Source organism: Syngnathus scovelli, unplaced genomic scaffold (assembly GCF_024217435.2).
Source record: "Syngnathus scovelli strain Florida unplaced genomic scaffold, RoL_Ssco_1.2 HiC_scaffold_81, whole genome shotgun sequence".
Lineage (NCBI taxonomy): Eukaryota > Metazoa > Chordata > Actinopteri > Syngnathiformes > Syngnathidae > Syngnathus > Syngnathus scovelli.
This window is the reverse complement of record NW_026061665.1, coordinates 1-10,000: the sequence shown is the minus strand read 5'-3', so window position 1 is coordinate 10,000 and position 10,000 is coordinate 1.

Below are 10,000 nucleotides of genomic sequence, written 5' to 3'. Positions count from 1 at the left end.
CCACCAGCCGACCGCCACCAGCCGACAGCCACCATCCCCAAGCGCCATCCCCAAGCGCCACCCCCGACCGCCACCAGCCGACAGCCACCAGCCGACCGCCACCAGCCGACCGCCACCGGCCGTTCGCGGTGTGCGCCGCCGTTCCCCAAGCACCCTCCGGGACGAAGCCGGAGCCAGAGAATAGCAGCGGTGGTGCGTAAAAGCTGCGGCCGGGCCTCGCGGAAGGTCCCCGGGCGGCGAGCTGCGGAGCCCCGGCCTCCAGCTTCCACCAGGTAATAGGACCGGGCGCGCGTAAAAGCTGCGGCCGGGCCTCGCGGAAGGTCCTCGGGCATCCAGCGAGATCACACGGCCCCCACCGGAGGCGGCTAGCGCCTCCGTAGAGTAGTACCGGCCCGTGGAAGCGGCCGCCCGTCAGCCTGCGTTGCCGCTGGTCGAAAAATGCACTAAGTGCCAAACCCCATTCATTTACAACGGCGTGTCCGCCAGAGGGCGCACTTCCCCCGGCGGACCAGCCGGCGGGGCTCGTTAGAGAGTGTATCCGCCTGGCAGTGCCTCCTGGACGGCCTGTATTCCGGACCGCGACCGCTAACTTACGGGAGCCTAAACGGCCCGCGGACCAGCCGGCGGGTCCTCCGTGAAAGCCTATCCGCCTGGCGGTGCCTCCTGGCCGGCCTGGATTCCGGACCGCGACCGCTCACTCGCGGGACCCTAAACGGCCCGCGGACCAGCCGGCGGGTCCTCCGTGAAAGCCTATCCGCCTGGCGGTGCCTCCTGGCCGGCCTGGATTCCGGACCGCCACCGCTCACTCGCGGGACCCTAAACGGCCCGCGGACCAGCCGGCGGCTCCTCCGTGAAAGCCTATCCGCCTGGCGGTGCCTCCTGGCCGGCCTGGATTCCGGACCGCCACCGCTCACTCGCGGGACCCTAATCGGCCCGCGGACCAGCCGGCGGATCCTCCGTGAAAGCCTATCCGCCTTCGCCGGTTCCCCGGCCGGCCACGGGTGGCGAGAATCCGGCCTCCTCGCCCGGAGCGCGCTTCGACTTGGGCGAAAAATGCACCAAGTGCCAAACCCCATTCATTTACAACGGCGTGTCCGCCAGAGGGCGCACTTCCTCCGGCCGGCGGGGCTCGTTAGAGAGCGCGTCCGCCTTGGCCGGTTCCCCGGCCGGCCACGGGTGGCGAGAATCCGGCCTCCTCGCCCGGAGCGCGCTTCGACTTGGGCGAAAAATGCACTAAGTGCCAAACCCCATTCATTTACAACGGCGTGTCCGCCAGAGGGCGCACTTCCTCCGGCCGGCGGGGCTCGTTAGAGAGCGCGTCCGCTTTCGCCGGTTCCCCGGTCGGCCGCGAACGGCGAAAAGCCGGCCTCTTCCCCCGGAGCCCGGTGGGCGAATTTTTTTTTTTTTTTTTTTTTTCAAAGTGCCAACGGCTCTCGCGCCGCGCTGCGTCCGCCTTCGCCGGTTCCCCGGTCGGCCCGAACGAGCGAAAATTCGGCCTCTTGCCCCGGAGCCCGGTCGGCGAATTATTTATTTATTTATTTATTTATTTATTTATTTATTTATTTATTTATTTTTCCAAAGTGCCAACGGCTCTCGCGCCGCGATGCGTCCGCCTTCGCCGGTTCCCCGGTCGGCCACGAACGGCCAAAAATCGGCCTCTCCCCCCGGAGCCCGGTCGGCGAATTATTATTTATTTATTTATTTATTTATTTATTTATTTTTCCAAAGTGCCAACGGCTCTCGCGCCGCGATGCGTCCGCCTTCGCCGGTTCCCCGGTCGGCCACGAAGTATTGCGCATGATTATACGCGATGTTAATATTTATTTAATTATTAAATAAATACATACATGTGTTTATTAATAATATACGCGATGTTAATATTTATTTAATTATTACCTATATTATGAATAAACTAACGGTGATTTTACACGATTTGACTACATACGTGACCGTGAGGCGTCCGCCTTGGCACGGGTCGCCCGCGGCAGCGAGCGTTCGGCTCGCGGGGGTCCGCGGGGTGTTATTAGGGAGTGCGGCAGCCGTGCCGAGGCTCCGGCCGGCCGCCGGAAGTCCCGCGGGGGAGCGTCGGAGCTCCGCGAGGCCGGCCGGGGAGCCTCTTAGTCATCGCCCGCGCTCGCGGTGGTCCCGGTCGCTTAAAGTGCCACGGGAGGCGTAGCGATGCGAGTGAGTGTGCGCAAAGTGCGAGAGGCGGTGCATTTACGCGCCGTGTCCGCGAGAGGGAGGCAATTCCCCGTTGCGACCTCCGGGAGATCAGCGGGCCGCCGAAAAGGCTCGGCCGGGGTGCCTGGAGCCTCCTCGGGCGTCGAGTTAGGAGGGGGGCGCGCGGAGAACCGGCTGGATGTCCCCTGGAAGCTCAGCGGGCTGTGGGAAAGGCTTGGCCGGGGTGCCGGAAGCCTCGGCCGGCTTAAAAGTGAGGAGGAAAGCGCGCGGAGAACCGGCCGGAGGTCCCCTGGAAGCTCAGCGGGCCGTGGAGAAAGCTTAGCCGGGGTGCCTGGAGCCTCGGCCGGCTTAAAATGTGAGGAGGAAAGCGCGCGGAGAACCGGCCGGAGGTCCCCTGGAAGCTCAGCGGGACGTGGGAAACGCTTGGCCGGGGTGCCGGAAGCCTCGGCCGGCTTAAAAGTGAGGAGGAAAGCGCGCGGAGAACCGGCCGGAGGTCCCCTGGAAGCTCAGCGGGCCGTGGGAAACGCTTGGCCGGGGTGCCGGGAGCCTCGGCCGGCTTAAAACGTGAGGAGGAAAGCACCGGGAGAACCGGCTGGAGGTCTTCTGGAAGCTCAGCGGGCCGCCGAAAACGCGTAGCCGAGGTGCCGGGAGCCTCCTCGGGCGTCAAAAGTGAGGAGCGACGCACCCCCGAGAACCGCCCGGGTCCTCCAGCCACCGTTGAAAAAGACGTCGAGTCAGGCTACCTTAAGAGAGTCACAGTTACTCCCGCCGTTTACCCGCGCGGAGCGTCATCGCCTCCGCGAACCGTCAAAAATAAATAAATTCATAAATAAATAAATGTCAAGTGAGCCTACCTTAAGAGAGTCACAGTTACTCCCGCCGTTTACCCGCGCGGAGCGTCATCGCCTCCGCGAACCGTCAAAAATAAATAAATACATAAATAAATAGATGTCAAGTGAGCCTACCTTAAGAGAGTCACAGTTACTCCCGCCGTTTACCCGCGCGGAGCGTCATCGCCTCCGCGAACCGTCAAAAATAAATAAATACATAAATAAATAGATGTCAAGTGAGCCTACCTTAAGAGAGTCACAGTTACTCCCGCCGTTTACCCGCGCGGAGCGTCATCGCCTCCGCGAACCGTCAAAAATAAATAAATACATAAATAAATAGATGTCAAGTGAGCCTACCTTAAGAGAGTCACAGTTACTCCCGCCGTTTACCCGCGCGGAGCGTCATCGCCTCCGCGAACCGTCAAAAATAAATAAATACATAAATAAATAGATGTCAAGTGAGCCTACCTTAAGAGAGTCACAGTTACTCCCGCCGTTTACCCGCGCGGAGCGTCATCGCCTCCGCGAACCGTCAAAAATAAATAAATACATAAATAAATAGATGTCAAGTGAGCCTACCTTAAGAGAGTCACAGTTACTCCCGCCGTTTACCCGCGCGGAGCGTCATCGCCTCCGCGAACCGTCAAAAATAAATAAATACATAAATAAATAGATGTCAAGTGAGCCTACCTTAAGAGAGTCACAGTTACTCCCGCCGTTTACCCGCGCGGAGCGTCATCGCCTCCGCGAACCGTCAAAAATAAATAAATACATAAATAAATAGATGTCAAGTGAGCCTACCTTAAGAGAGTCACAGTTACTCCCGCCGTTTACCCGCGCGGAGCGTCATCGCCTCCGCGAACCGTCAAAAATAAATAAATACATGAATAAATAGTCAAGTGAGCCTACCTTAAGAGAGTCGTAGTTACTCCCGCCGTTCGGCCGCTTAAAGTGCCACGGGAGGCGTAGCAATGCGAGTGAGTGTGCGCCAAGTGCGAGAGGCGGTGTATTTACTCGCCGTGTCCGCGAGAGGGAGGTAACTCCCCGTTGCGACCTCCGGGAGAGCAACGGGCCGCCGAAAACGCTCAGCCGAGGTGCTGGAAGCCTCGGCCGGCTCTCAAAGCGAGGCGCGAGGCACCGGGAGAACCGGCTGGAGGTACCCTGGAAGCTCAGCGGGCCGTGGGAAACGCTCAGCCGAGGTGCTGGAAGCCTCGGCCGGCTCACAAAGCGAGGCGCGAGGCACCGGGAGAACCGGCTGGAGGTCCCCTGGAAGCTCAGCGGGCCGTGGGAAACGCTCAGCCGAGGTGCTGGAAGCCTCGGCCGGCTCACAAAGCGAGGCGCGAGGCACCGGGAGAACCGGCCGGAGGTCCCCTGGAAGCTCAGCGGGCCGTGGAGAAAGCTTAGCCGGGGTGCCGGAAGCCTCGGCCGGCTTAAAATGTGAGGAGGAAACCGGCTGGACGTCTTCTGGAAGATCAGCGGGCCGTGGAAAATGCTAAGCCGAGGTGCTGGTTGTCGAATAAGGCTCCGCCATCTCGTAGAAGGTGCTAATAAAGTTCATATCCGCTCGGCTGGAGGTAATTGGCCCGCGGACCGGCCGGCGGGACCTCCGTGACAGCCTACCCGCCTGGCGGTGCCTCCTGGCCGGCGTGCATTCCGGGCCGCGACCGCTAACTTACGGGACCATAAATGGCCCGCGGACCAGCTGGCGGGACCTCCGTGACCGCCTATCCGCCTGGCGGTGCCTCCTGGCCGGCCTGGATTCCGGACCGCGACCGCTCACTCGCGGGACCCTAAATGGCCCGCGGACCAGCCGGCGGGACCTCCGTGACAGCCTATCCGCCTCCCGGTGGCTGCTGGCCGGCGCGGATTCCGGGCCGCGACCGCTAACTTACGGGACCCCAATTGGCCCGCGGACCAGCCGGCGGGACCCCCGTGACCGCCTATCCGCCTTGGCCGGTTCCCCGGCCGGCCACGGATGGCGAGAATCCGGCCTCCTCGCCCGGAGCGCTCGTCGGCTTCGGCGAAAAATGCACTAAGTGCCAAACCCCATTCATTTACAATGGCGTGTCCGCCAGAGGGCGCAGTTCCCCCCGCGGACCGGCCGGCGGGACCTCCGTGACAGCCTATCCGCCTGGCGGTGGCTGCGGGCCGGCGCGGATTCCGGGCCGCGACCGCTAACTTACGGGACCCCGATTGGCCCGCGGACCAGCCGGCGGGACCTCCGTGACCGCCTATCCGCCTGCGCTGGTTCCCCGGCCGGCGCGAATTCCGGGCCGCGACCGCTAACTTACGGGACCCCGATTGGCCCGCGGACCAGCCGGCGGGACCTCCGTGACCGCCTATCCGCCTGCGCTGGTTCCCCGGCCGGCGCGAATTCCGGGCCGCGACCGCTAACTTACGGGACCCCGATTGGCCCGCGGACCAGCCGGCGGGACCTCCGTGACCGCCTATCCGCCTGCGCTGGTTCCCCGGCCGGCGCGAATTCCGGGCCGCGACCGCTAACTTACGGGACCCCGATTGGCCCGCGGACCAGCCGGCGGGACCTCCGTGACCGCCTATCCGCCTGCGCTGGTTCCCCGGCCGGCGCGAATTCCGGGCCGCGACCGCTAACTTACGGGACCCCGATTGGCCCGCGGACCAGCCGGCGGGACCTCCGTGACCGCCTATCCGCCTGCGCTGGTTCCCCGGCCGGCGCGAATTCCGGGCCGCGACCGCTAACTTACGGGACCCCGATTGGCCCGCGGACCAGCCGGCGGGACCTCCGTGACCGCCTATCCGCCTGCGCTGGTTCCCCGGCCGGCGCGAATTCCGGGCCGCGACCGCTAACTTACGGGACCCCAATTGGCCCGCGGACCAGCCGGCGGGACCTCCGTGACCGCCTATCCGCCTCCGCTGGTTCCCCGCTCGGCGTGGATTCCGGACCGCGACCGCTAAATTACGGGACCCAAATTGGCCCGCGGACCAGCCGGCGGGACCTCCGTGACCGCCTATCCGCCTTCGCTGGTTCCCCGGTCGGCCACAGATGACGAATATTCGGCCTCTCGCTCTGGAAGTCCTGCCGACTTAGCCGAAAATTTTCTAAGTGCCATCGGCTCTCGCTCGGAAAAGTGTCCGCCTCGTCTGGTTCCCCAGCTCGGCCTCAGAATTCGAAAATTCGGCCTCTCTGAGGTACCAGGGGTAGGCTTTATGTACTTGGTCCCCCCAGTTAGTGTACTCATCACTTTACCCCCCTTTCGCAAAATATAGTCGGCACGTATGTGCAGAACTGTTTATTTTCATTTTAAAAATTTTCTAAGTGCCAGCGGAAGCTGTCACACGAACTGTCCGAGCTACCACGGTGCCCATCCCGGGCAGTGACGGCAAAAGGCCGATGTGTGTTTGATGGAAGTCTGAATAATTTCTAAGTGCCAACGGCTCAACCGCCGTAAAGTGTCCGCCTCGGCTGGTTCTCCCGGTCGGCCCGAACGAGCGAAAATTCGGCCTCTTCCCCTGGAGGTCCGGAACATTTTGGCGAATATTTTCAAAGTGCCAACGGCTGTTCCGCCGTAACGTGTCCGACCCGGCTGGTTCCTCCGGTCGGCCCGAACGAGCGAAAATTCGGCCTCTTCCCCTGGAGGTCCGGACGACTTTGGCGAATATTTTCTAAGTGCGAACGGCTGTTGCGCCGTAACGTGTCCGACCCGGCTGGTTCCTCCGGTCGGCCTGAACGAGCGAAAATTCGGCCTCTTCCCCTGGAGGTCCGGACGACTTTGGCGAATATTTTCAAAGTGCCAACGGCTGTTGGGCCGTAAAGTGTCCGACCCGGCTGGTTCCTCCGGTCGGCCCGAACGAGCGAAAATTCGGCCTCTTCCCCTGGAGGTCCGGAACATTTTGGCGAATATTTTCAAAGTGCCAACGGCTGTTGCGCCGTAACGTGTCCGACCCGGCCGGTTCCTCCGGTCGGCCCGAACGAGCGAAAATTCGGCCTCTTCCCCTGGAGGTCCGGAACATTTTGGCGAATATTTTCAAAGTGCCAACGGCCGTTCCGCCGTAAAGTGTCCGACCCGGCTGGTTCCTCCGGTCGGCCCGAACGAGCGAAAATTCGGCCTCTTCCCCTGGAGGTCCGGACGACTTTGGCGAATATTTTCAAAGTGCCAACGGCTGTTGGGCCGTAAAGTGTCCGACCCGGCTGGTTCCTCCGGTCGGCCCGAACGAGCGAAAATTCGGCCTCTTAACCCTGGAGGTCCGTTCAAGTTTAACGAATAATTTCTAAGTGCTAACGGCTGTTGCGCCGTAACGTGTCCGACCCGGCCGGTTCCTCCGGTCGGCCCGAACGAGCGAAAATACGGCCTCTTCCCCTGGAGGTCCGGAACATTTTGGCGAATATTTTCAAAGTGCCAACGGCTGTTGCGCCGTAACGTGTCCGACCCGGCTGGTTCCTCCGGTCGGCCCGAACGAGCGAAAATTCGGCCTCTTCCCCTGGAGGTCCGGAACATTTTGGCGAATATTTTCTAAGTGCCATCGGCTCTTCCGCCGTAAGGTGTCCGACTCGGCCGGTTCCTCCGGTCGGCCCGAACGAGCGAAAATTCGGCCTCTTCCCCTGGAGGTCCTGTCAAGTTTAACGAATATTTTCTAAGTGCCATCGGCTCTTCCGCCGTAAGGTGTCCGACTCGGCCGGTTCCTCCGGTCGGCCTGAACAAGTGAAAATTCGGCCTCTTCCCCTGGAGGTCCGGAACATTTTGGCGAATATTTTCTAAGTGCCATCGGCTCTTCCGCCGTAAGGTGTCCGACTCGGCCGGTTCCTCCGGTCGGCCTGAACGAGCGAAAATTCGGCCTCTTCCCCTGGAGGTCCTGTCAAGTTTAACGAATATTTTCTAAGTGCCATCGGCTCTTCCGCCGTAAAGCGTCCGACTCGGCTGGTTCCCGATGTCGGCCAGAACAAGTGGAAATTCGGCCTCTTCCCCTGGAGGTCAGTTGAAGTTTAACGAATATTTTCAAAGTGCCAACGGCTGCTCCGCCGTAAAGCGTCCGACTCGGCTGGTTCCCGATGTCGGCCAGAACAAGTGAAAATTCGGCCTCTTCCCCTGGAGGTCCGTTCAAGATTAACGAATATTTTCTAAGTGCCAACGGCTGCTCCGCCGTAAAGCGTCCGACTCGGCTGGTTCCCGATGTCGGCCAGAATAAGTGGAAATTCGGCCTCTTCCCCTGGAGGTCCGTTCAAGATTAACGAATATTTTCTAAGTGCCAACGGCTCTTGCGCCGAAAAGCGTCCGACTCGGCTGGTTCCCGATGTCGGCCAGAACAAGTGAAAAATCGGCCTCTTCCCCTGGAGGTCAGTTGAAGTTTAACGAATATTTTCTAAGTGCCATCGGCTCTTCCGCCGTAAGGTGTCCGACTCGGCTGGTTCCCGATGTCGGCCAGAAAAAGTGACAATTCGGCCTCTTCCCCTGGAGGTCCTTTGAAGTTTAGCGAATATTTTCTAAGTGCCAACGGCTCTTGCGCCGAAAAGCGTCCGCCTCGGCTGGTTCCCGCGGTCGGACACAAAATGTGTCAATTCGGCCTCTCTGAGGTACCAGGGGTAGGCTTTATGTACTTGGTCCCCCCACTTAGTGTACTCATCACTTTACCCCCCTTTCGCAAAATATAGTCGGCACGTATGTGCAGAACTGTTTATTTTCATTTTAAAAATTGTCTAAGTGCCAGCGGAAGCTGTCAAACGAACTGTCCGAGCTACCACGGTGCCCATCCCGGGCAGTGACGGCAAAAGGCCGATGTGTGTTTATGGAAGTCTGAATAATTTCTAAGTGCCAACGGCTGCTCCGCCGTAAAGTGTCCGCCTCGGCTGGTTCCCCCGGTCGGCCAGAACAAGTGAAAATTCGGCCTCTTCCCCTGGAGGTCCGGAACATTTTGGCGAATATTTCCTAAGTGCCAACGGCTGCTCCGCCGTAAAGTGTCCGCCTCGGCCGGTTCACCCGGTCGGCCAGAACAAGTGAAAATTTGGCCTCTTCCCCTGGAGGTCCGGAACATTTTGGCGAATATTTCCTAAGTGCCAACGGCTGCTCCGCCGTAAAGTGTCCGACTCGGCTGGTTCCCCCGGTCGGCCAGAACAAGTGAAAAATCGGCCTCTTCCCCTGGAAGTCCGGCCGACTTAAGGCGAATATTTCCTAAGTGCCAACGGCTGTTCCGCCGTAAAGAGTCCGACTCGGCTGGTTCCCGATATCGGCCAGAACAAGTGAAAATTCGGCCTCTTCCCCTGGAAGTCCGGCCGAGTTAAGGCAAATATTTCCTAAGTGCCAACGGCTGCTCCGCCGTAAAGCGTCCGACTCGGCTGGTTCCCGATGTCGGCCAGAACAAGTGGACATTCGGCCTCTTCCCCTGGAAGTCCGGCCAAGTTTGGCGAATATTTCCTAAGTGCCAACGGCTGCTCCGCCGTAAAGTGTCCGACTCGGCTGGTTCCCGATGTCGGCCAGAACAAGTGAATATTCGGCCTCTTCCCCTGGAGGTCCGGAACATTTTGGCAAATATTTCCTAAGTGCCAACGGCTGCTCCGCCGTAAAGAGTCCGACTCGGCTGGTTCCCGATGTCGGCCAGAACAAGTGAAAATTCGGCCTCTTCCCCTGGAAGTCCGGCCGAGTTCGGCGAATATTTCCTAAGTGCCAACGGCTGTTCCGCCGTAAAGAGTCCGACTCGGCTGGTTCCCGATGTCGGCCAGAACAAGTGAAAATTCGGCCTCTTCCCCTGGAGGTCCGTTCAAGATTAACGAATATTTTCTAAGTGCCAACGGCTCTTGCGCCGAAAAGCGTCCGACTCGGCTGGTTCCCGATGTCGGCCAGAACAAGTGAAAATTCGGCCTCTTCCCCTGGAGGTCCGTTCAAGATTAACGAATATTTTCTAAGTGCCAACGGCTGCTCCGCCGTAAAGCGTCCGCTTCGGCTGGTTCCCGATGTCGGCCAGAACAAGTGAAAATTCGGCCTCTTCCCCTGGAGGTCCGTTCAAGATTAACGAATATT